Raw genomic sequence first — 27,555 nt, 5'->3', positions numbered from 1 at the left:
AAGAAAATCAGCAAGAAAAAAAATTAAACAGGCCCATTAAAAAGTGGGCAAAAGACATAAACAGAAACTTTTCAAAATTATATAAAATATAAAATTAATTTTCAAAAGAAGTTACAACTCTTCTTGAAGACAGTTTAACAAAACAGCATCAGGAACATTAAAAACATGTATGTCCTTATGTCCTTTGACTTAGCAATTCCATGTCTGGAAATAATATATACAATTGGTCATTGAACAACACAAGGGCTAGGGGCACTGACACTGACACAGTTGAAAATCTACATGTAACTTTGACTCCCCCCAAATTTAACTACTAATAGCCTACTGTTGACCAGAAGCCTTATCAATAACAATCGATTAACCCATATTTTGGATGTTATATGTATTGTATGCTGTATTCTTACAGTAAAGTAAGCTAGAGAAAAGCAAACGTTATTAAGAGAGTCATAAGGAAAAGAAAATATATTTATTATTCACTAAGTGGAAATGGATCATCATGAAGTTCTTCATTCTCATCGTCTTCACATTGAGTAGGTGGAGGAGGAGGCAGAGGAGTTGGACTTGCCATCTCAGGAGTGGTAGAGGCAGAAGAAAATCTCTGTATAAGTGGATCTGCACAATTTAAACCCATGTTGTTCAAGGGTCAACTGCAGTGGATGTTTTCAAAGATTTAGTTAAAAAGTTATACTGTGCTGATTGTTGCAGTGTAAAATCGGAAATAGCTAAATGTTTGACAAGTATTTAATTAAATGAATAATGATGCATCTACTCATAGGGCTACAGAGAAATCATTCTAAATGATTTTGTTGGAAGCATTTGCATTGGCATGGCTATAAAATTAATTGAAAATAGCAAGGAACAAAACTGCATGTGTGCTATGATCCCTGCAGTGGACATGAGTTTTCATCTCCTCAGGACAGTCTTGGGCAGGCCATGTCATTAGAGGACCCCCTAATGACTCAAGCTTGGCCAACGAAGGCCATCTCAGGATAACGATAAGCCTCTCAAGAGAGAAGCAACTCTCTTTCTACAAGTATAAGGACTATGGACCATGCATGCTAAGAGCTGTCATGTCCCTTTCTGCCACCATATGGGAGAGCCTTCCTGAGATGAAATGAACCAAGGGAAGGCACAGCCAAGAGGCATAGGGAGACAGATCCCTGAGTACATTTATCAAGCCCCTGGATCTGCCTGCTTCTGAATCCCCTGGGATTTTCAATTCTATGAGCCAATAAATTTCTTCTCCTCCTCCCCCCGCCCCCCCCCCCCGCCTTAAATTAGTTTGAATTGGCTTTCTCTCACTTTCAAACAAAAGAGTCTTTGACTAAAACTATTTCAGTGTTATAAAAATCAACAACACAGTATCCAGAAAGGTATACATGAAGATGTTGATTGTGGTTATCTCTGGGTGGGCAGGGTTGTGTTGTTGCTTACTGTCTCCTTTTTTGTTTGAATATTGTGGTAGTTTTTTTTTTTTTTTTTTTTGAGACAGAGTCTCGCTTTGTTGCCCGGGCTAGAGTGAGTGCCATGGCGTCAGCCTAGCTCACAGCAACCTCAAACTCCTGGGCTTAAGCGATCCTACTGCCTCAGCCTCCCGAGTAGCTGGGACTACAGGCATGCGCCACCATGCCTGGCTAATTTTTTCTATATATATTTTAGTTGGTCAGATCATTTCTTTCTATTTTTAGTAGAGACGGGGTCTCGCTCTTGCTCAGGCTGGTCTCGAACTCCTGACCTCAAGTGATCCACCCGCCTCGGCCCCCCAGAGTGCTAGGACTACAGGCTTGAGCCACCGCGCCCGGCCAATTGTGGTAGTTTTTAAAAGTGATCGTAAGTTCTTTGATGCTCCTTCCAGCAAAAGACGGGGTCTCTGTCCTCTCCCATTGAATCTGGAGTGCCCTTAGTGACTAAAGGTCCAACAGAATGTGGTAGAAGCAATGCTGTGTGACTTCCAGTGCTTGGTCATCAAAGGCCAGGAGGTTTCAGCTAGTTCTTTATTCCAGCTGGCAGCCCCAGCTGAGGTCCTCGCTGACTGCCAACTTCAACAGCCAGACATGTGAGTGAGGACATCTCCAGATCATTCTGCTTCCAGCAATCAAGTCAACCCCAGGCTTTGGTCTTCCCAGTTGAGGGTCCATGGTGGAGCAAATACATGCCACCTCCCCTGTGCCCTTTCCAAATTCTTGACTCAGAATGTGGGAAGATAATAAAATTGTTATTTTAAGCTGCTAAATTTTGGAATGGTTTGTTACACAGAAATAGATAGTTGAAACATAGATTTTTAAATTTTTTCTGCAATGAACAAGTTTCATATTTTTAAAACTAGCAAAAATTACTCTTCAAATTTTCAGCATAAACAAAATTCACAGCACCTTCTGAGAACAGAAATGTGTCACCACTTACCTGTTCCTCCAGGTCATGGGGGGGGTGGTGACAGATATCACTTGGCTTCACATTCTATAGCTCACAAAAGGGCCAAAATGAATGGGTCGGTATCCTAGAGTCTTTGAGACCCCTGATATGCTGAATTACTGAATTCTCAGAAGCAGCTGTCTTATCTAATAGGCTAAAACCAATTTCAGCCTAATTGCAAATGTTGACAACTCTTTTGAAAAACAATTTGGCAGCATGTAGTACATGAGTTAGGATGCTTATATTTGAAAGAAAAACAAAAATGCAACTTAAAGTGGTTTAAACAAGAAAGGGAATTCACTGACTCAAATAATTAAAAAGCTGGGAGGTAGATCCAGCTTCAGATGAGGATTAATCTAGCACCAATGTGGCTGTGATGTGTCTCTCTGTCTTTCCCTCCTCTGCTTCCTTGGTGGGGAGGGTGCTAACCCTCAGAAAGCAGCGGGGTCTCCCCTCATGGCCACAAAACTGGTTATCACCAGCACCAGGGCTCTACGCTTTTTGGCTCTAGTCAGAATAATACATTTTCCTGATAGGAAAACAAAACTATAACAAAAACCGCTACTGGGCATGTATATCCAAAGGAAATGAAATCAGTATGTCAAAGAGATCTCTCTGCACTGCCATGTTCATTGCAGCACTATTCACAATAGCGCATGGAATCAACCTAAGTGTCTATCAACAGATGCATGGATAAAGAAAATGTGATATTAGATACACAATGAGAGAATGTTTACATGTGAACATTATTAAGCATGTAAACATCCTCCCATATACTTTAAATCATCTCTAGATTATTTGTGATGCCTAATACGATATATTGATGAATGCTATATAAGTAATTGTTATACTGTATTTTTCATTTGTGCTATTTTTACTTGTATTTATTTTTATTGTTGTATTGTTATTTTTAATTTTTATTGTGTTTTTCCCCCAAATATTTTCAATCCACAGTTAGTTGAATTTGTGGAGGCGGACCCTGCAGAATTGCACTGCCAATTGTATGCATATTTCAAAACATCATGTTGTACCTGATACATATGCACAATTTTTATTTGTCAATTAAGAAAAAGTACTGGCTCTGAGTCTGGCTGGCTCTGATTGGCCAAGCTTTGATCATGTGCTCATCCCTAAGTGAATCACTCTGTGTGTGTATGTGAGGTGTGGGTGGTACGGGGTAGAGGTGTGTGTGGGTGTGAAGAGTCACAGGATATTCCAATTGGATTAAACTGGGGATTTAATGAACGGTTTGAGGGTTAGATCCATCCTGTCCAAATTCTATGGGTGACACATTCAGGGTTTTGTTAGGAAGGAGGAAGAGAAAAGTGTGGAGTGAGTCACCTACACACCTACAGCAAGAGACACACAAATCTTTATGTCCTTGTCCTTGTAGCCCTGCTGTGGGGAAATATTCTAAAACACAAGAAAAGGCATATCTATGGAGATGTTCACTGTTAATTATAATAGTAAAAAGCTGGAAGCATCCTTAATGTTCAGTTCACTCATTTATTCCACAGTTATTAAGCTCTTTTACAATGTGATGGGCATTATTCTAGACTCTGGAGATATTCACAGGTAATAAGACATAGTCTGGACTTTGAAAACTCAAGGTTCAGAGTGGAAGAGAAAGTAAGTGAATGTCCAATTTCACCAAGGTAGTAAGTGTTGACAGGAGGTGTACAGGGAGCTTAGAGGACGTGCACCCAACTTGGGTGGGGAATGGCAGCAGGGACAGCCTCCTGGAGGAAGAGACTGAGAGGCCAGTGACAGTTCACCACAGAAGGGGAGTGAAAATGGTTAGGAGTGGGGAGTTGGTGGGGAGATAAAAATTACTGATGCCTGGGACCCACCCCCACAGATCTGGTTTCTTTTGGACTAGGGTGGGGCTTGGGCATGATCTGTTTAAGGAGAGCCTAATTAGAAGAATAAGTTGGTATAAGTTGATAGAAGAATAAGTTGGTATAAGTTGATAGAAGAATAAGTTGGTATAAGTTGATAGAAGAATAAGTTGATAGGAGCTCCTTGGGGTGAATGGAGTACGAGATCCTCAAGGCCATCGCTTAAGCCTAGAGAGGTGATTGCAATAATGTGGAAACTGAAACAAGAGGAGCAGTGTATCTTGGTTCTGAAATGACTTAGGGACGGTGGTGGGGTGGGGTGCTACCGGTGTGTTTGTCCATCTTCTAACCCTCCTTTGCTCCTCCCTGCAGGGTGCCTTCCATAGTCAGACCATACCACGATCTGGGGCTACACTGGTCCCCAGCCACTATCCCAGCCCTTAAGAACACCTTCCCCTGTGGGCCAGGCGCGGTGGCTCACGCCTATAATCCTAGCACTCTGGGAGGCTGAGGAGGGAGGATCACTTGAGCTCAGGAGTTTGAACAAGAGCAAGACCCCATCTCTACTAAAAATATAAAAAATTAGCCAGGCATGGTGGCATGCACACATAGTACAAGCTACTTGGGAGGCTAAGGCAGGAGGATCGCTTGAGCCCAGGAGTTTGAGATTCCTGTGAGCTAGGCTGATGCCACAGCACTCTAGCTCAGGCGACAGAACAAGACTCTGTCTCTAAATAAATAAATTAAATTTATAAAAAAGAACACCTTCCCAATAACTCGCCCCTGGATCATGTCTAAAACTTTTTGTGATTGGAGCCCACTGAGGGGATTGCATATGGAGTCTGGGAGGATGCAGGGATGTCAGAGACAATGTCCCCAGGGATAGTTTGCAGAGGGGACCAGGCAAAGTCTCATGAAAGTCACAGGAACTTGGGAGGAGCCACAGAGTGGGAGATCCCAGGCTTTCTGGGGGCATCAGGGCAGGATGTTGGTTGCACTGGGAAAGAGGGTCCAGCCCCTTTGGAAGCTGCACGCTGTTCTGCCTGGCTCAGGTAGTGTGAAGTGGGTAGGGGAGGGCACTGGCCGGATCCCTCAGGGCCTGGGAAGCTAGGTGAAAGCCCATGGCCTTAATCCTGAGGATAATGAAACTGACTGGGAAAGTGGCATGGTCAGATGTATACCCCAGGAAGATCCTGGTGGCTGCCGTGTGGAGAGCACTGTGCCCGTGATGGACTGGCTTTTGTCTTAGGCACTGCCTCTTACAGGCCAGAGCACTTCGGGTGAGTGGTTTCCTCCCTGAGCATCCCTGTCCTCACCTGGGAGGGGATGAAGCTATTTATCCCCTCTGGGTTGTTGGGGGGGACTCAATGTGATATGGTACCTAAAGCAGGGCAGTGCCATGCTGAAGAGGACTGACCCTGGGTCTAGACTGTCTGGTTCAAACCCTGGCTCCATCCTTTACCAGCTGTCTGACCTTAGGCAAGTCATTTCACCTCTTTATGTCTCATTTTTCCCTTCTGTAGAATGGGGATATAATAGCTCCCACTCATGGGATTGTTATGAACCTTTATATTAATAAAGTGCTTAGAACACTGATGAGAGACGTGTTTATTAAATAAGCAAAGCACCTGATAGTAGATGAAAGGGCATTAGAGGGAACTTGATCTGCCCAAAGTCATGTAGCAGGTAAGTGGCATTGGAAGCTGATCTGAGCCAAAGCCTTTCCCCTGCGCAATGCCTTTTAAATTAGATTGTTCATCTTATGACTACTGTTATTCATCTTTTCTTTAACATGGGAGAAGAGCATGGATTCGAACCATGAACACTACACAGTACTGCTTCTTTTGTATATAAAATATCTGGGAGGTAACAATAAATAATGATGGAAGAAGCAATCTCCCCTCTGTCCTCGAGTTCTGGCTGGAGGAGCATCACGGATAAGAAAAGGAGCCAGAAGGTGCTAAGGAACCCTGGGGTGGATTGTGACCTCTTGGATCTAGGTTTGTCTTCTGAGTTCGAAGCCTGGCTCCACCAATTAGACAAGGACCTTGGGTGTAACTTTGGACAAATCACTTAACCTTTTTTGTCATACTTTTTTTCATCTGAAACATGAGGGTAGGTGGGGAATAATAGTATCACTCTCTTAGAGTCCTTGAAGATTGAGTTAATACCCATAAGCGCTTTCTGTACCTGGCACATGCTGAACATGGAAAAAAGGTTAGCTGTGAAGCTATGATGATGATGATGATGATGATGATGACAATGATGAAGATTCTTAAGTGTTTACTCTGTGCCAGTTTTCACATTTGTTGTCTTATTCCAGACTTACAAGAACTCTAGGAGATACATACTATCTATGTGTTCATATATCTATTACTCATGGAGGTGAAATATCTTGCCAAGGTCAAACAGCAAGTACATGGTGAAGCTGGGAGTTGAATCCCTATCTATTTGATTTTGGAGTCTAAATCCTTAACCACCCACTCTCCTTCCATCTGTCAGTCAGCAGCTCCACCAGACTTTGAATAACATGGGAGTGAAGAGCATGTCATTAATTTTCACATCCTCCACCACCCCACTCCCACTCCCAAGTGCTTGTCCCAGAGTAGGCATCAGGAAATGTTTGCTGAATGAATCCTCGATCTTTCCTCCCACTCCCGCCCTCCCTCGCCATAGCCTTGAACCAGCTTTTACTGAACACAAAAGGAGGAGTTATTAAAAAAAAGTCTTTCTCCCCAAGGATACAATTAATCACAATGCTTCAGTTGCGCACATACCTCTGTCTGTATAAATACATATATTTGTATCTGTATAAATAGTAGCACTCACAAAGGTTGCTAGCTCAGTGATGTGGTTGAATGGGAAACTGACAGCATGATTCATCGCTCAGGTCAAATTTAACTCTAACCTGTTTGTGCAAGACAGATTGACTTCAAGAGCCCTTTCTGTTGCATAATTGCTCTGGGCCCACCTTCTCCCCGGGAGAAGATATTTCCACATCAGCCCACAATCTCCTGCTGCTGCATACCCAAGTCAGATCTGGAGTGTCTTGGCTACTTTCCCAGCAGTGTGGGCCCAGGTAAGATCCAACCAGGCAGTCTTTGTCAGCACAGGAAGGAGTAATAAAAAACTGCAACAGGGGGAAGCCTGCCAGGAAATCTGGGAATGTGTGATGGAGAACTCTCTGGACCAGGTGGTCTAGAGAAAGCCTTTCATCCATCCATCCATCCATTTATCCTTTTACCCATACTTAGCATCTGTCTATTCGCTTATAGCAGCATCCACTCATCCATGTGTTCACTCATCCTTCCATCTGTTTAGCCATCCATCCATCCATCCATCAGTCATGCATAAAATAAGTATTAAGTATCTACCATGTGCCAGCACTGTGCTAAACACTGGGGATATAGTGAACAAGTCAAATATAGCTCTTGCCTTCGTGGAACTTACATCCTAGCATGAGTTCAGTCAATAAACAGATAATCACGCCAATAACTTTGTAGTCATAGTCTCCAAAAATGCTATAGAAAAGAGTTAGGTGGTATTAAGAGATCCTGTACCTAGGGACATTGACCTAGTCTTGGGGTCAGGGAAGGCTTCTGACAGTTGACGGATGAGAAAAAGCCATCCATCCATCTGGGATCTGGGTGGAGCTTCCAGGGCAGACAGAAGAGCCTGACAACAGCTTTGAGGTTGAGACAACCTCAGCGTGAGCAGAAGCAAAGTGGCTTGAGTGTTCTAAGCAGGGGAGTGATGGAAGATTGAATTGGGGAGTCATTGGGATGCCAGATCACCCAGGACGTGGCAGGCTGTGGAAGGATTTGGTTTCTGGAAAGATTCCAACTTCCCAGTGTTCCATTTTTTCTGAAGAAGTTGGGGCTTTGTGGCTTTAACAGGAAAGTGGTAAATCACAGTGGACAAGCACAGAGCTAAGCTAAACTCTGGGCCCTGCCATTCTGCAGATTTCAGACCTCAGTGCGGTAAGCCCTTTAACTTCTCTGAACTTCAGCTTTTTCATCTGTAAAATAATGATAATCCTGCCTTCCCTTCATTCTTTGTTTAACTAATATTTATAGAGTACCTACTATATGTCAGGTGCTGTTCTGGGCACTGGTATATTCCAATAACCAAAACAGACTGAACTCACTAAGATTTTACAAGGACTAAATGAAATAATGTATATAGAACATGTGGTAATATGCCTGGTTCATTGTAAGGGCTTATTAAACAGTGGCTGTTTTGATTATTATTTTAAAAATTACTTAAGGCAAGGTACAGGGATGTACAATATCTGCATAGATACTGATGGCTAGAGAGACACTGTACATGGCTCCAGTGGGAAATGGTTGGTTCCACGTGGGGAAAGCCAACAGCACAGGAGGGCAGAGCCCAAGAAGAGAAGAGAAGAGCAGGTGGTATTGTCAACCTCTGACTCAAACCACACTTGGAGCCAGGCAGACCCCTGGACTTTTTGGTTTTGTGAACTGATAAATTCCCCCTTTTTGTTGAAGCCTTCTTAGGTTGGATATTTCTACCATTTGGGGAAAAAAAAAATAACCTAATGAAAAAGCTACTGCTCCATCTGGCAAATGCTTACTCATCCTTAGAGTCAGCTCAAATCTTTCCTCCTTTGAGAAGTCTTCCCTGGTGCCTGCCTTAAATCAGTAGGTTTAAGTCGTATTTCTAGGAACTACTGGATCTCACTGCACAGTGTGTTGTAGTTATAGATGGCCAGCATTCCCAAATGGGCTGGGGAGCCATGAGGACGTGGCCTATGTTTCATGTTTGTGTGTGCCCAGTGTCATTCCTTGTGTATAGCAGGTTTTACAAGTAATAATCAAATGAACGAATTAGTGAATGAATGCTAAATGAGCGTTTTCAGAAAGCATCTCGGCACCTTGATGAGCTTTTTTTCTGCTGAATAATGAGATATTAATCTCTCATTCAACTCGTGGCACACTGATATTGCAATAGCAATAGCATTTTACATAAAAGGATTAAATTTAACTCTACCTGAATTTAAAAAATGAAACTGAAGTGAAATGGAAGTAATTGCTGATTTTCAAATGATTTTTCTTCACCCAAGGGTTAATATTTCCTAACATTGGTCTAAGGAGTTTACTAAGGAGCTATGACAAGTAAATGCAATGTGAGATCCTGGATTGGATTCTGAGCCAGAACAAGGACATCAGTGGGAAAATTAGCAATATTTTAGTAAGGTCTGTAGTTTAGTTAACAGTATTGTGTCAATGTTTACTTCCTGGTTTTGGTCATTGTACTATGGTCATATAAAATGTTAATGTTAACATTAGGGAAATGATGAAGGGCATACTGAATTCTCCACACTATATTTTCAACTTTTCTGGGATTCTTCAATTATTCTAAATTGTTTCAAAATTAAAACGTTTTTTAAGATCCCTTTAAGGTTAATGAAAAAATTATAAAACACAAGAGATTGGGGTAGTTTATATTTTTTTTCCTAGAGAGTATGGAATTGCTCCCTATTATGAAATACAATGACATTAGCACCCTTATAATTCTTTTCATTTTCTCTTCCCCAACTTGCCAATTTCTGTTAATTATTTTTGAACTGTCAACATTTAGAACATTTACATCTTATTTTGGCAATCATAGTTGTTATTGAAGCAGTTTAATCTTAACTGTGTATTTAAATAACATTTGGTCCACATCACTAGTCCTTTTGTTTCCTGAATTCTTTATTGTGACTTATCTCTTTCTTGGCTGGATTTCATAAATAAGTACTTTTTTCAAGAATAGCTTATTGCTGCTGTGTTCCCTGAGCTCATGCATGCTTGAAAATGTCTCTGTGTCGCCATTATATACACAAATGAAAACATGACTGAATACAAAATTCTGGGGTTTGGGTTCAGAACTTTGTGCACGTTGCTCTACCATTTTCTATCACTGAGTATTTTTTTTTTTTTTTGAGGCAGAATCTTGTTCTGTTGCCCGGGCTAGAGTGCCATGGCATCAGCCTAGCTCACAGCAACCTCAAACTCCTGGGCTCAAGCGATCCTCCTGCCTCAGCTTCCCAAGTAGCTGGGACTACAGGCATGCACCACCATGCCCGGCTAATTTTTTCTGTATATACTTTTAGTTGTCCAGCTAATTTCTTTCTATATTTTTTTAGTAGAGACGGGGTCTTGGTCTTGCTCAGGCTGGTCTCGAATTCCTGAGCTCAAATGATCCACCTGCCTCGGCCTCCCAGAGTACTAGGATTACAGGCATGAGCCACCGTGCCTGGCCTAAACTTTTTTTTTTAAATGAAGGCACAATGCACACACATAAACCTAAGCCTACACAGGGTCAGGGTCATCAGTATCACTGTCTTCCATCCCCAATATCTTGTCCAGCTGGAAGGTCTTCAGGGGCAATGACATACATGGAGCTGTCATCTCCTGTGATAACAATGCCTTCTTTTGGAAAACCTCCCTGAGGACCTGCCTGAGGCTGTTTTACAGTTAACTTTTTTTTTTTTAAAGTAGGAGTATACTCTAAAATAAAGATAAAAAGTATAATATGATCGTTTATCATCACTATCAAATACTATGTACTGTACATAGTTGTATGTGCTATACTTTTGTATGACTGGTAGTGCGGTAGGTTTGTTTGCACCAGCATCACCACAACACGTGAGTCATGCTACAACCTTAGGATGGGTATGACATCACTAGGCAATAGGAGTTTTTCAGCTCCATTATAATCTTAAGGGATCACTGTCATATATATGATCTGTCATTGACTAAAACATTGTTATGCAGCGCATAACTGTATATGATTTACTGATACTTTGCTGAAACCATATGTATGAGTCTGGAGTTATACTGTTCAGAAGGTTTTTAACTACTAATTTGATTTTTTAATAGACATGGGAATAGTTGGGTCATCTATTTCTTCTTAAGTGAGTTTTCCTAATTTGTGGCTTTCAAAAAATTTGTCCATTTCAACTAAGTTCGTGAATTTCAGTGCATAAAATTGCTCATAGCATTTTTTATTATCCATTTATGTCTGTGAGGTTTGTAGCAATATTCCATGTTTCACTCTGGATATCGGTAATTTGTGTTTTCTCTCTAGTTTTCCTAGTTAATCTGGCTAGAAGTTTATCAATTTCATTGATCTTTTCACAGAAACAGCTTTTGGTTTGATTGATTTTCTCTATTATTTTACTGCTTTCAATTTCATTGATTTCTGGCCTTATCTTTATTATTTCCTTCCTTTTGATTGCTTTGAGGTTATTTTGCTCCTTTTTCTTAGTTTCTTAAAGTGGAATCTTAGATTGTAAGTTTGACACCTTTCTCCTTTTCAAATACAGGCATTTAATGAGATGCATTTTTCTTCTAAACACTGCTTTTGCTGCATCCCACAAATTTTGAGTGTATTTTCATTTTCCTTCAGTCTAAAATTTTCTAATTTCCTTTGAAAGTTCCACACTGACCTGTGGATTCTTTACAAGTGTTTTTTTTTTTTAATTTCTAAGTATTAGGGGCATTTTCCAGATACTTTCTGATACTAATTTTTAATTTAAGTCCACATTCTTAGGATGATTTAAATTATTTTAAATTTGTTAAGATTTGTTTTATGACACATAATATGGTCTATTTTAGTAAATGTTCCTTGAATGTTTGAAAAGAATGTGTGTTCTGCTGTTCTTGAATGGAATACTCTGCAAATGTCATTTAGATCCAGTCATTGAAGGTGGTGTTCAGTTCTTCTGTATCCTTTCTGATTCTCCGTGTACTTGTTTTGTCAGTTACTGAGAGAGTAGTGTTCATATCTCCAACCATAATCTGTGGATTTGATGATTTCTCCTCTCAGTTGTAGAAGTTTTTGTCTCACATATTTTGAAACTCTGTTGTTACATACATGCACATTTAAGAGCGTTATGGCTTCTTTGTGAATGAACCCTTTCTTATTATTTAATGCCCTCTTGCTGTCTGGTAATTTTTTCTCTGAAGTCTACTTTGATATTAATAGAGCCACTTCAGTTTTCTTTTTATCAATATTTCCATGTTATAGTATTTTTCATCCTTTTATTTTTTAACTACCTATGTCATTATATTAAAAATGGGATTCTTGTAGACAGCTTATAGTTGAGCCTTGTTTTATTTTGTCAAAATCTGACAATTTCTGTCTTTTAATTGGTGTATTTAGACTATTTTCAAGTATTTTAATTATTGATAAGTTTGAATTTAGGTCTACTTTTTAAATTTTTAACTTCTGGGTTTTTTTTCTTTTATTATTTATTTACTTATTTTTGCTGTGTTTTCTCTTTCCTGATTTCTTTTGGATCATCTGAATATTTTCTAGGATTCCATTTTAAATTTTTGATTTTTATTTTACTATATCTCTTTGTAGACAGTTTTCAGTGGTTACTCTAGGGATTACAATATACATACTTGTCTTTACTGTGATCAATATTTTATCACTTCCAGTTTTATGTATAACCTGATCGTTGTACAGGTCCCTTTGCTCTTCTATTATGTTGTATTTGTGGTATATATTGTATTTGCACATACTGAAAACCCAACTAGTGTTATAATTTTTGCTTTCAACTGCCTTATATTAAATATTTTAATTAAATTTAAGAGGACAAAGGCAGTCTATTTGCCCAGGTACTTACCATTCTTATTGCTCTTGATTCATTATTCACATCCCAAGTTTCCTTCTGATATCATTTCTCTTCCTTCTGAGTAACTTCTTCTTTTCTTTCCTTTTTTTTTCCTTTTCTTTTCTTTTCTTTTTTTTTTTCTTTTTTGAGAAAGAGTCTTGCTTTGTTTTTGTTTTTCAGGCTGGAGTGTAGTGGCATTGTAATAGGTCATTGCAACCTCCAACTTCTGGGCTCAAGCGATCTTCCTGCCTCAGCCTCCCGAGTAGCTGGGACTATAGGCACACACCACTACACCCAGCTAACTTTTTTATTTTTTGTAGAGATGGGGTCACACTCTTGCTCAGGCTGGTCTTGAACTCCTGACCTCAAGCAATCCTCCTGCCTTGGCCTCCCAGAGTGCTAGGATTTACAGGCTTGCATCACTGTGCTCAGCCCCAAGTAACTTCTTTTAACATTTCTTTTAGAACAGGTATGCTGGTGATAAAAAACAAAATCTCAGTTTTCTTTCATCCAAGAATATCTTTATTTTGTCATCATTCCTGAGGGACATTTTTGCTGGATATGGCATTCTGGGTTGAAAATTCTTTTATCTCTTTAAAAATGTTCTATTTCCCCTTGGCCTCCATGATTCTGAATGAGAAATCTGTAGTCATTTGAATAATTGTTTCTCTATATGTCATGCATTATTTTTCTAGGCTGTTTTCAAGATTTTTATTCATCTTATATGTTTAGCAATTTGGATTATAATATGCTTGGGCATGGACTTCTTAATTTATTTTGTTTAGAATCTACTTATTTTTTTGAATCTGTATGTTTGTGCTTTACATACAATATGGGAATTTTATAGCCCTTATTTCTTTAAATATTTCTTTTTTCTGTGGCCTCATTTTAACTCACTGCAACCTTGAACTCCTGGGCTCAAGCGATCTTCCTGCTTCAGCCTCCCAAGTAGCTGGGACTACAGGCACATGCCACCATGCCCAGCTAATTTTTATATTTTTTGTAGAGACGGGATCTCACTCTTGCTCAGGCTGTCCTTGAACTCCTGGCCTCAGGGATCTTCCTGCCTCAGCCTCTTAAAGTGCTAGGATTACAGGTATGAGCCACCATAGTCAGAATGCTGATTTTTTTTTTTTTTTTGTCAAGAAATTGACCCAATTAGTTTCAGGTTGCAAGTTCTGTTACACCTTCTTTGGGCTATGGTTTCAATGCCAGTCTAGTTTTCAAAGCATTTGTAGTGCTAGTCTGATCTATTCTACATATTCACTGTGCTTTGGCTACTCTGGGATCTTGGTGGTGGTCTGTTCTCTGGTACAATTCTCAAAGTCTTTGGTATGGGTTTACGGTCAGATCCATATATGCTTATTTCAGAGATAAGCTAGGAATACATAGACTACTTTATTAGATCCCTTTCTCCAGCTGCCTGCTCATTTTGATCTACCTGACATGCCGGCTCTCAGGGTCCACTCTTCCTGATCCTCTGATTGGAAAGCCAAGGCTTGATTCTCACCATTCCATCACACACTGTGCCAGCCTCTAAGGCTAAGTGACAGAAAGAGGGAAGGAAGGAAGGAGAGAAGGAGGGAGAGAGAGTGAGAAAGAGATATAGAGAGAGAGTGCGAAAATTCCTTTCTTCAGGATTTTAGTTGCATCGCTGGCTGTTTTTGGTGTTGCCCCCTAACTACTGCCCAGTCCCTGCCAGACACTGTGGTATTGCAGTTTTAGGGTAGGACTTGCCTAGGGGCTGGGGTTAGAAAAACATAAAACTCAAACAAACAAACAAACAAAATCAGAGAATTTCACCTACTCTCTCTATCTTGTAGAGAGATTCCCTTTTCCATTACTCAGACCAGAAACAGAATGCTTCTCTTAGAGCTCTTTCTGTTCATGCTGTGTACACAGTTCTAGGATTCATATTGCATTTTAATCCAAGCCAGATAATACAGAAGGAAAAAGGAACAGAAAATTACCTGCCATATTTAGATCATTTGTGCTCAGAGTTCTGATTTCCTTCCCCAGTCAGCCTGCTACCATTTAGTTTTTACTTAGACAACAGCTGCTTCATGCATGCTGCCTAAGTTTTAGTTGCATTCAGTGGGAGAGATAGGGTGGAGGCTGCTTACCCCATCTTACTTGAAACCGATCATATTTTAATATATTAGTGGAGGCCCGACTGGAGGTAGTGAGACTGGTCGGTAGGCTCTTCTAGAGTCAAGAGTCAAGGTGGGAAATGATGGTGGCCTCTCCTAGGAAAGTGGTAGGTTTATGGAGAAAAGTGTGTGACTTAGTTACAGATGATACAGAATAAAGAGAATGTGGTGACTGAGTCAGTGTGAGGGTAGAGAAAGGGGAGGATGGAAGTATGACACTGGAGTATCTGGATCAGGTAACTGGATATAAGGTGATGCCATTCACTACCAGGATGAGTACAGATGGAGGGGCAGATCCAGGGGAAATAAGTCTGGTTTGGAATATGTAGAGCTTGAGACACTTGAGGAGCATTTAAGTGGAGATATCAAGAAGGCAATTTGCCACACGAGTCTGAAATTAAAGAAGAGTCCTGGGCTTAAGGATAGATTTGGAAGTCATCAGTTGCAGTAGACATCAAAATTTATTTACCTGTAGCAACCCATCCCTAACTCTTGGCCACAGGAGAAAGGCTAATCCACCCTCAACTCTAGAAGTTGGCCTTGAGTGGACTAAACTTATTATCATATCCCACTCCCCTTGGCTATAGGGACTGGTTCATGACTAAACTTGTTACTGAAAGAGAATGAGGTCCAATACTTCTGTCCCATAATCTTGGGAAGACATTTTTTGTTTCTAATTTGAGTTGATCTGATAGGAAGTCAGGTTTGAAGATGCTGCTGCCATCTTGCCTTCCCGAAGCAAGAGCCGTCTGAGAACCCGTCAATAGGAGAGGAACCAGAGCTGAGGGACAGGGAATGAGTGGGTCTAGAGGATGTTGTTTGAGCCCTTGGCCAATCTGTGCTTAGTCTCTGGGCTTTTCCATCATTTGAGCCAATAATTTCCATATTTCTTAAACTAAGTTAGATTAGTTCTAGGAAAGAGTTCTGAATGATACATAAGCTTCTAGTAGGTATGGAAGCCACGATGATGAATGAGATTGTGGAATAAGAATGTGTCAAGAGGAAGAAGAAAAGAGAAGCCCATCTTAAGGAAGAGGAAGAGGAGCTCATGAAAAAGCTTGAGAGGAGTACTCAGAGAGACAGAAGGAGTGTTCTTTGTCTTGGAAGCCCCAGAAAGAGAGTGACTCAAAAAAGAGAGAATAATTAACAGCATAAAGTACTTATGGGGGATCAGTCAAGATAAGAACTGAGAAGGGCCCTTTGGACCTAACAAGGAGGATGTTGACAAAACAGTTGTAGTTACCAAGCTAGAAGAGTCCTTTGAAATCATTACTCTACACCCTCTTCTGCAGATGAGGAAATTGAGGCAAGAAGATACTTGGTGTTTTGGTTTTTAGTTTTTGTTTTTTTTTTTTTAAGTGGCAGATACAGAATTATAATAAGGTCAGAGCTCTAAGGGTCCTTAAAGGCACCTGATCTGATTCCTCTCCAGTACTTGAGTCTCCTCTACAGCAGCCCTCTGAAGCCTGTGCTTAAATGCTTCTACTGAGAGGAACTTGTTAGTTCCCAGGTCTAACAAGAACCCCTAGTTTCTGACCCTTTCTATCTTGTTCTCTTTCTACCACAGAGCAGACACATGCTAGGAGAGTGTGGGCATCCTGAACTGATCCTTGGGAAAGCTGATTGGATTTGGGAAACTCAGATTATTAAGTCAGACTTTGAGTTTTAAGGAGGCTCTTAGCCAAAATGGCACCCTTTCCTAGCTTCATCTATTCCCTCAATTAAGCCAAATCCTTAAGGAATTCTGTGACCAGGATTTTCCAAGATGAGCATAACATTTACACATAGATGTTCACAGACACCTCAAGCCCAATATGTGAAAAGCTGGACTTATCACCATCCCTGCCAAAACCTGCTTTTATTCTTGAGACTCTGACTCCCCTTCCAACCAGGTGCTTAAAACAGAACTCTGCAGATCCCCTTGACTCTTCTCTTTCCTCTGTTCCTCATGTTTTGTGAATCACTATTGTTCTTCCCAGGTGTCCCTAAAACTTGTCAATGTCTCCTCACTCTACCATCTGTCTCAAGTACACGGCACCATCAGCTCCTGCCTGGACAATGATCAGCCTTCCAGCAGGTTTCCTGCTCCCAGTGTCTTCCCGTGTAGCCTGTCCTCCACGCTGAAGCTTTATCATCCCTCAGGTTAAAATACGAGCTCCCCAACATGGCCTGGAGTTTGTCCTTACTTCTGGGACTTCTGCCTGCTCTTTGGCCTCATCTTGTGCCTCTCCTTCTCACATTCGTGTCTTCTGTTTCCTTGACGAAGCCATGCTATTTTTCTCCTTTACTTCCTTTCATCACATGCCATTCCCATTATGGGAACCCCTTTTCATCACCTCCTTCTTCCCTTCACTAATACCTCGTATACATTCTTAAGATTTTTGTTTGGATATCACCTCCTTGATAAAGCCTTCCCTAACTACCCATCACAGGTAGGATTGGTGCCACCCTTGTCCTTTCACAGGTCCTCGGGACTCCACAAGGACAGAACTTTCATTATTCTCTAGTTATCTGTTTTAAGTCTTTCTCCCCATTTGACTCTAAGGTCTGTGAGCACAGGGACTATGTCTGCCCTCTCTCTTACTGTATTTTTACTGCCTGGCACCGTGCCTAGCACACAGGGTGTGTTAAGTGTATACAAGTCTATGGTTTAATTATTTGCTTAATGTTTATGGTGTTCCTGGCACCACTTGGCTGAAAAGAAGCTGAGCTCAGATGAATTAACACTCAAACATTCTTACTGCACCTTACAGAATTCAGCTAGACATCCTCTAAATTCTTTGCTGTCCCAGGAAGTACTGGGTGTAGCAGCTGAGCTGGGGGCCATTAAGGCCTCTCCAGAAGACCAACTCTGAAAGGTGTACCCCTGGGAGTTTCATTTCAATATTAGAAACTTCTTGCCCGAATACCAGTAGGTCCCATGATAACATCAAAGCCAATCAGATCTCTGATTAGCATGTGCTAATTACTATTAGTAAATGTGATTGAATCCCACATCCAAAGCCCTGGTAGCCTAATTATCCAATCACTGATTCATTCAGCATTTATTTATTTATTTATTTATTTTGAGACAGGGCTAGAGTGCAGTGGCATCATCATAGCTCACTGCAACTACAAACTCCTGGGCTCAAATGGTCCTCCTGCCTCAGCCTCCCAAATAGCTGGGACTACAGGTGTGTGCCACCATGCCCAGTGAATTTCTCTATTTTTTGTGGAGACGGGGTCTCACTATGTTGCTCAAGGGATCCTCCTACCTCAGCTTCCCAAAGTGCTGGGATTACAGGCATAAGCCACCATGCTCAGCCTACTCAGCAAATATTTAATGAGCACCTATTCTGTGCTAGTCTCTGTGCTAGGTGTTGAGGGCAAAAGACAGACAGGAGTCCCTGTCCATTAGTTAACATGATAGTGATCAAGTTGAGTATGGGGCAAGGGACGGCTATTAATTAAATAATTACACAGTGGTTGTGGTTAGTGCTATGATGGAATAGTACTGGGTGCTCTAACAACATATAAAGGGGGACCGGATGGAGGTATTGAGAATTAGAGCTTTCCCCGAAGCAGTGGCCCAAGGTATACATGATTTTTTACCAGGGAATGAAGTGGACAAGCAGTGTGCCAGGCAGAGGGAACAGCAGAGCAAAGGGGCTTGGTGGGTGGGGAGGGGCATGACGCCTTTTGGCTCCCGAAGGAGGGCAAACGGCAAGGCATTTGAGAAGTGAGATGGGTAGAAAGAGGTTAGGGAAGAAATCAAGTCCAGACCATGCAAGGCATTGTAGGACTTGATAAGAATTTATGGATTTTATCTAAAAATGATGAAAAGCTCTCACAAAGAACTGTTTGATGCTCTGAGGAAACAGGAGCAGCTAGTGTCAAGTACTTGGCACGTATTTAATTGTTAGAATATTCATGCGTGGTAGGTGTGGTAGTTTCAAAACTCGGCTGCAAATTGACACTCCTCCCATTTAGAGGTAGGGTCTATGTCCCCTCCCCTTAATCTGGGTGGGCTTGTGATAGCTTTGACCAATAGAATGCAAAAGAAGTGACACTGTGTGACTTGTAAGGCTAGGTTTTAAAAGGTCATACACCTTCAGCCTGTTTACTGAAACACCAGCTCTTAGAGTCTTGAGCCACCATGCAAGAGAGCCCACAGGTAGGTGCCCCGGTCACTGTTTCAGCTGACCCCAGCCCTTTAGTCACCCCCTTCCACCACCCCCGGGACTATGTGAGTGAAAGAGCCCCCAGTTTATTTCAACCCCCAGGCATTTGGCTTTTCCCACCTGAGACCCCAGATGTCATACAGCAGAAACAAGCCATACCTGCTACGTCCTGCCTGAATTCCTGACCGAAGAATCTGTGAGCATAACAACATGATTGCTTTCCTATGCCACAGAGTGTTAATGTGGTGTGTTATGCAGGAATAGACAGCTGGAAGAGTAGATGTTATTCATATTCTTCCCATTTCACAAATGAGGAAACTGAGTTTCAGAAAGATTAAGCAACTCGATCAGGTCTCACAGGCAGGCGGTCAATGGCAGAGCCACAGTCTGCATCAAAATCTGGCTAATTGCAGGGCTTGCTCTCTTTTGCTGGCCCAGACACCTCCCACACTGAGTGAGGCTCCCTCACAAAATCTCCCAGGCTCCCTATTACCGTTCTTCAATCTGGGGGCCCACTTTGGTCAATCTAGAGTTCAATGACTGGGATTTGGTTACAGAAACAGCCTTCATGACACATTTGATTTGCATTCTTTTCGAATAATTGAAAGATATTCCCTCCGCAATTATTTCTTTCCTGAGTTTATTTCCCCTCCATACCCACAGGCAGGAGCCAGACACTTCAGCCAAGCCCGACAGATCCGCTCCTCCCCCGACGCTGCCCCCATCGCGCCAATGCCCACTGGTCCCCATTAAATCCCAATCAGGCTTGTGAGAGAGCTGATTCAGGCGCCCCACACCCCCTCCCCCGGAAGAGTTAGGGATGAGCAAATCACTTATTGGAGTAATTCTGGGAGCTGAGGCAGAGCCGTGGCTGGAAGCCACCCACTAACTAGAAACCCAGGACATCAATCAGCCAAACTGATTTTTCCACTGCTGCAGCCATTTAAACAGTTATCTTTGCTCGAGGCTTTTTCCAAAGTTACTCAATCAGTGGGTTCCTGGGCAATAAGTCACCGAAGCCTCACTCTACTGTCTCTGTGTCCTGGGGCTGTCTCTTTACTCACTTCTTGAGAGGGGTTGAAGTTCATTTGTTGCACTCTAAAAAGAAGAGAGCCCACACTGCTTGCGCACACATTCTGGTTATAGCAGGAAGATGAAAAAGGAGCCTGAGGTCTGTTGGGATATCAATATACTTCTCATTTGACGTCCTGCGAAGGTGAGGGGAGGATGTCATTTCATGGCGTCCCCTGCTGGTACCCTTGTCCAACTACAACAGATGCACGATCCAGCCTTCAGGGACCCCCTTACAAGCCAGGTGTGGGTGGGGAGGGGAGCCCTACCCATACAACCTTCTTTTTACATTTTACATATGGAGAAACTGAGGTCAGAAAGAAAAGGATAATTTACCCAAGGTTGAATAGTGAGTCAGTGTGAAGGTTGGAACAAGCCTCTCCTGGACAAGCACTTTTTCTAGGTTCCAAGAGTGCCTAGAACAGAGTAAGTGGCTCTGATTGGCAGCACAGCATGATATTGGGAGGCTCTGGATTCGAATCGAAGCTCTGCCACTGAATAGCTGTGATGAGAAGACAGTTCTCCAAGCCTCAGTTTTCTCATCCGTAAAATAAGGGGAAAAATAAAAGGGATATAACAGGGTTATGTGAAGATTCATTCATCCACACATCCATTCAGAAACTATTAAGTATCTGTTACGTGCCAGGCACTGTGCTGAGCGTTTGGGATACAATGATGAATAGACCATTGCTGTACTTTTTCTTTTTTTTTAGCGTGGCAGTCCGGTGCGAAAATTAGATGGCACGTGCAAACATACAGCAGAAATTCAACAACTGTTGAAAGGGGAGACATTTCCCTCTGGTTCTCCCCACTTTTTATGTAGTCAGGAGGCTCAGGGCCTTGACCCAGCTGTATCAGCCCAGGAATGTTGATGACTTGAGGAGATTAAGTTATTTAAAGGTCAAGGCCACATAAATCTCTGTGTTCTCCAGTATGTCTGGCCCCAGGATGTGCTCGGTAAATATTTGTTTGGCTGCACGAATGCCCCACGTTCTGGCTGCCTCTGCCTCCCCGGCTGCCAGCCGATCGCTGTCCGCGGTGCTGAAAAGCAAATTCCTGCTGCTCGGGAAGAGGCAGCGCAGGTGCGGAGGCAGAAAATGGAGCCCAGGGGAAGTGCGCAGAGAGACAAAGAACGAGCCAGCTTTTCACTGGCTATTAGTGACATCTTCATTTTGCCATCTCTTGGAATCCAAAGCTGATATTTCTTTTTTCAGCTGTTCCCACTTGGCATTTCTTGCCAGCTGGAAACACCGTGCAGATAGGTGTTCTTAATAACTGCACAGTATGGTAATCTTTGCAATGGAGGAGGTACTGGGAGCCCATAGCCTTATATAAAAATGTTCTGGAAAAGTGGTGAGCCCTTTCTCCAGCTTCTTCCTGGGCAAGGAAAAAGCAGCAGTCATAGATTCCTTCTCCAGCTGATTTCATCCACGTCTGTCACTCAAGCACATAGGCAGCTCTGAGTCAGATGTGGCTACAGTGGTTCTGACTCAGATATAGGTGGTAGAGTCATATATATGGTATACGGTGGAGTCATATACTAATATGACTCTAACTAGGAAAAGGTAGGGGCTGGGAAGTAATAGGCTGAAGCTGGGTGAGTGTTCCAACTGACTAGGGATCTGTTTTGACCAGTATTCAATGTGATAATTTTTTATTCACTCATTCTGTAAGTATATATTGAGCACTTAGTATGGCCTGGCACTGTTGTAGGAGCTCCAGATACAGTCAAGTACAAGAAAGACAAGGTTACCAGCTTCCTGAAACTTACATTCCAGTGGGAAGGCAAAAAATAAACAAGTTACACAAATGAATGTGCAGTGTAATTCCAGGCAAGAGGATAGACAATGATAAGGAATGCTCTTGTAGATAAGGTGATCATGGGAGGCTTCTTTGAGGAGGTGACATTTGTGCATAGATGTGAATGCATGAAGAGAATAAGACATGTAAATATTGCGGGAGGGCAGTATTCCTGGAAGAGGTGACAACAAGAGCAAAAGCCCTGGGGTGGGAACAGGATGGTATATCCAAGGAACAGCAAGCAGGCCAGTGGAATGGAGCAGATTTACCAAAGAAGGCATTCTAAAGGGTCAGATAAATCCACGGAGACCAGATCCTGTAGGTCTTGAGGAGGACAAAGCAAAGTGCTTGGAATATGAGAAATACTTACAAAATGCCAGTTAGTGCTGCAGCTGCCATGGCTGTGCCATAGCACTAGATACCCCCAGGATACAGGGATCATTAGAGAAGAGCTCCTGCCTTTACAGAGCTCATTATGTCTGATGATCTAACAAATGAAGGTCAGCAGGAGCTAGCAATGTACACTGACTCAGCCAACATTTTTTGAAGTATGTACTATGTACCCAACCACCATTGTCTAATACAAATCTCAGGTCTAGCAGCTGAGGAAAAGCATCACTGGATGGAACAAGAATGTCTAAAGACAAATAAGAAACTCCAGGCAGCTGAATATGAGACAAAGCCACTTTGCTGTGATTCTTACCTGTTCTTCAACAGGGCATCTTAAGAGATGGGGAATGACAGTGGTCGAGGGGAGGCTATGCCTTAAGAAACATGTGCTCCAGAAGCCCCCAGCACTGGGGCTCCTTTCCCCTTTACTCAGAGGAAAGCAGTGTGGGCTAATTCCTGCCAGACAGCATGAGGAAAGGAACTCACACCCCAAGCATCTTTGCTAAGAATTTCATTTAGTCTTCACATCAACTCCACAAGGTGGTGGGGCATTATCGCCCCTGTAAGGAGGCTCCCGAGTCCCTGAACAAAATCCTGCCAAGCAGAGAGAAGAGTCCCTTCCCCATTGGTCTTAGGTTACAAAGGAATTTTATATACCCTGTCTTATGTGCTGTAGGGTTCTCAACATCTTTGATATGTTAGCAGAGTAACATTTATTCCTTTGACAAATGAGAAACTGAGGCTTGGAAGGGTTAAGTAACTCACCTAGGGTCACAGAGCACTTAAGAGATAAAACAGGATTCGGTTCCAAATTTGATCCCAAAACCATTTGAAGTCCCAATTTTTTCTCAGGTCTTAAGCTTGCAGTTCATTTGTTTGGCTTAAAAAAATAACCCATCCCCTGCACATGCAGAGCCAATTTCAGTAATGGTAGCACCTGACATCTCTACTCTTTCCAAGGCACAATCTTATTCTTAACTTCTCTTAATCTTCCCAATAATGTTGGAAGGTAGCAGTGATGAGAATAATAATAGCGGCAGCATCATCATTAAGTATGTAGTAGGCATTATTCTAAGTATCTTACATATATTAATTTCATACCTGCAACAACCCTGTGAGGAAAGTGTCATTGTTATTTTCATTTCACAGATAAGAAAATTGAAGCCCAGAGAGGTTAAGTAACCTGCCAAAGATCATACAGCTAGACAGGGACAGAGCCAGGCAGTCTGTCTCTGAGACCATTCTTTGCTCTTAATCACCGTATTCTGTTGATAAAGACACCATTACACAGAGAGGTAAGCAACTGGCCCAGTTATACACAGTCCGGAAATGATGGATCAGACTTGAACCTAGAATCAAACGCCAGGATATTTACCCTGCACCACACTGCCTCTTTCAATGGCAAAGCAGAATAAAGGAGAGAACCTGTTCTGTGACACTGTCACAGAGGCACAGAGCAATTTTAATGCTGCCACCAAGCCCCATGGGGATTTTATTTAAATGATGATCTGCACTGTGCAGTTGTCTGATATTCCCTCCTACTTACTTTTCTCAAATGTGGAAACCATGTCACTCCGTGCACCCTCCCCCAGCATGTAAACGCCTCACCAAAGAAGCTGAACCTTTCTTTAGGGCTGAGGTGTTCAGAAAGCTCCCTCCTTAAATGCCATTATTCCAGGAACTTGCAAGGATGACTCAGAGAGGGAGAAGCTACAATGGAAAATTAATGATCTTATCAGAGATGGGACCCAGGCTGAAGACTCAGGTTTAAACTGATACAGACCCTTCCATGAGGGCTCCAGGGAGTCCTGAGTTGTCATTGACCAGTTATTAAAGGGAGGTCAGACACACGGCTCCCAGCTGCTTCCATTTCCTGCAACTCTTAATATTACTGAATGTGTCACAAAACTGGGAGGGTGAGATGTGCATGTCAAAGGGTACGTTTGCATGGGTGCTGCTGCGGTTGCTCTGTGTGTGTGTGTGTGTGTGTGTGTGTGTGTGTGTGTGTGTGTGTATCTGGGTGTGGTTGTGTTTCTGTGAGTTTGTGTGTGAGCCTGAGAGTGCTGATGGGAGTCTGTATATTTGATCATGTTTTCATGTATCTGTTCATAACTGTGTGCATGTGAGTATTTGCTGTGAATCTATGTGCATGAGTTTGTGGTTACTTGTGGGTCTCTGAGTGTATATTTCTGAGGATTTCTATGAGGAGGGGATCCTAGGTGTTTAGCTAGAAACTGACAAGGAAAGGTGGGCTAGGATGGTGAAAGCAGTTACAGGACAAGTCTTTTGATGCTGCTATTAATGTAGGAGAAGAAAAAGAAGTGGAGGTCAAATCACATATAAAACCTTTAAAAAGCTTTCGTCTTCAATTAGGGGAAGGTAGGCTACTATTATATTAACAATTGTAGTTTATAATTAACATAGAGTATTGTAGAACTAGTCATACTAGCTCCCATTTGAAGAATACCTACTAAATGTTCTGCATATAAATTATCTGCCATTCTTATCACAACTCCGTGCTATCATTATGTCCATTTCACAGAGGAGGCAGCTGGGATTCAGAGAGGTAAAGTAACTTGCCCAAGGTCACACAGTAAGGAGGACTGGAGCCAGGAGGAAAACTCAGAGCTACCTGACTCCAGAGGCTGAGCTTTTTCCACCTCTCCGGACTGCAGTATTTCACCTGCACCAGCCCCCAGCCCCCTAATGTGAAGAAGAGTGGCTTAGGACGGCCGAATAGGTGTGACACAATGGGAAGAATGAGTTTCTAGGCCCCACTTGACCATGTGGTTGTGTGGCCTTAAGACCACAGCTCTTCCCTCTGGACCTCAATTTCCTCATCACTAAAGTGAGGATTTGGATTCATTGGTGGGATAGGTGCTTCCCTGTCTGACTGTGTGGGCCACAGGGCAGGGGGCTCCATGGGTGGCCCCCACACTCCCTGGGGGGTGTTGAGCTGGAAAAGGGCCTCTGTGTGGGGGCAGAAGAGGAAATTCAAGACGTGTGTCCAGCTGGCCTCGGACGCTCCCTCCTTTCCTCCCCACATGCGGTGGCTATGCCTGCTCAGGCCTCAGCACCCGTTCCCACCCCTTTCCCTCTCTTGTTTCCAGTGTGTCTTCCCGCACTGCAGAGATGGGAGTTGAAAACTCTTTTCCCCAGACTCCTTTGCAGCTAGAGTTCTAGATGTCAATGAAGTTCTAACAATTATCCTGACTGTGTGAGGTTCAGGTGATGGAAATGAAACAGAGGCTGTCTCTCTGCTGCTCTGGCTCTGTCCTCCGGCAAGAGCAGTCACGGAAGTGTGGGGGTTTCTGCAGCAGCATCTCAGGGTTCAGTGGCCACCCCCATGGGCGTTGAGAGCCAGTTGTGATGGTGGCATCGTGGCCCTCCAGTCCCAGCTTCCAGATCCCTGGATGCTAGTGTAGGGGTAAGTTCCTGAACTCAAGATTTGCAGGGGTGGCTTCCTGTTTGCTCAGCTCTCTGACTGCACGGCTGGTCAGTCATGTGGTGTCCTGGGAGTCACTCCTGGAGGCCCACCTACTCCTTCAGCACCCTCCTTCCCTAGCACATTTTAAAATTCCTAATCCCCTATGTCAAATCCATTGTTGCTTTTAAAAGCCTGTATGGTTTCTTTCTTGAACCCTGACTGATCACCACTGAGCACTCCTACTCAACCTTCAAAACCCAGCCTTGGTCTCCAGCTCCAGGATAACTTCTATATCAACAAGACTGGCTTGGGTACCTCTCCTGTATGATTCCACAGTCACCTCTGTCTCAGCCATCTCCACGTGGCACAGAAATTAATTGTTTACTTCCTATGATCTCCACCAGACGCTGATCCCCAGAGGGCAGGAACTAGGTCTTCTCAGCCATGCAGCTGAGTGTTTAGCAGAGAACCTGGCCTAATGTAGATATTCTGGGAGTGTTTTGGAGAATGAATACAGAAAAGGCCACAAGCTGTCAGTTCAATAGGATTTAGGACAAACTGTAAGATTCATAGACTGAGAAAAAAAGCAATTTAATTTGCCCCTTTGGGAAAAAGAAACTCACCTTTAGTGAAAAGCTATCATTAGGAGTGATGTACCTCGTGGAGCTCACAAGATGACGAGGAGCAGCTCTTGGATCAAGGGTCTCATTGCAGATCAAATACCCAGATCTCTTGGGTGGATCTGTCCTCTTGCTCATGCCCAGGCTGCTGCTGAGGAATTAAGAGCTGGTGGCTTTTGAGAGGCAGTTTGATGAGTGAAAAGAGCCTGGCTTTGGAGGCAGAGAGATTGGGGTTCATATCCCAGTTCTCCCACTTACTGACTGTGCAACCTCAGGCAAGTGACTTCACTGCTGTCAGCCCAGTCTCCTCATCTGCAAAGTGGAGCTAATGTTATCTACCTCTTAGGGTTGTTGTGAAGATTAAATGAGATACTTTAGGAGCCATGCCTAGCACCTAGCTGGGGCTTGATACATAGTGGTTATAATGAGACTTCAATGATTTGAGATTTAAGATTTTTCTCTGTTTCATTTGGGTAAAAACATTTTACACCATTGCCCAGTGGCCTCTAGACCAGGCATCCACTCCCACCCCTGACCTCTTGTTTGACTGGTGGCAGAAGTCAATGCGCATGCTCCAGACTGAATGTGAAGCCTGTAGTCCAGGACTCAGAACACAGTGGGTGCTCAGTAACCAGGAGTTCCTTCTCCTTGCCATTGCACCTGGCACAGGGTAACTCTCAGTGCCTAATAGCATGCATGCACTTGCTGCTCTTGGGTAGCAGCTTGGGGTAGTAGCTCAAGGCGTGTGCTTTGCAGTCAGATAATCTTGGGGTCTATTCCATTTATGAGCTGTGTGACCTCAGGCAAGTCACCACCTCTTTGAGTTCAGTTACTTCCTCTGGCAGACGAAGGCAAACATAGCATCTACCTTGTCGGTTTGCTGTGAAGATTAAATGAGGTAATACACTGAGATGAATTAGCAGTGAGGGGTGCCAGGTAGACAGACAATACCTATTAGCCAGGAGCAATAAGGTTGTACTGCAGCTGCGGAGAAGAGGAGAGAAGTGGGAGTTTTGCCCATTGGGAATGGGAAGTTCAGTGGCAAGAAGCATATCCAG

This window comes from Lemur catta, chromosome 17 (genome assembly GCF_020740605.2).
Source record: "Lemur catta isolate mLemCat1 chromosome 17, mLemCat1.pri, whole genome shotgun sequence".
Classification (NCBI taxonomy): domain Eukaryota; kingdom Metazoa; phylum Chordata; class Mammalia; order Primates; family Lemuridae; genus Lemur; species Lemur catta.
The sequence above is the reverse complement of the archived record's forward strand: the minus strand, read 5'-3'. Positions refer to the sequence as shown.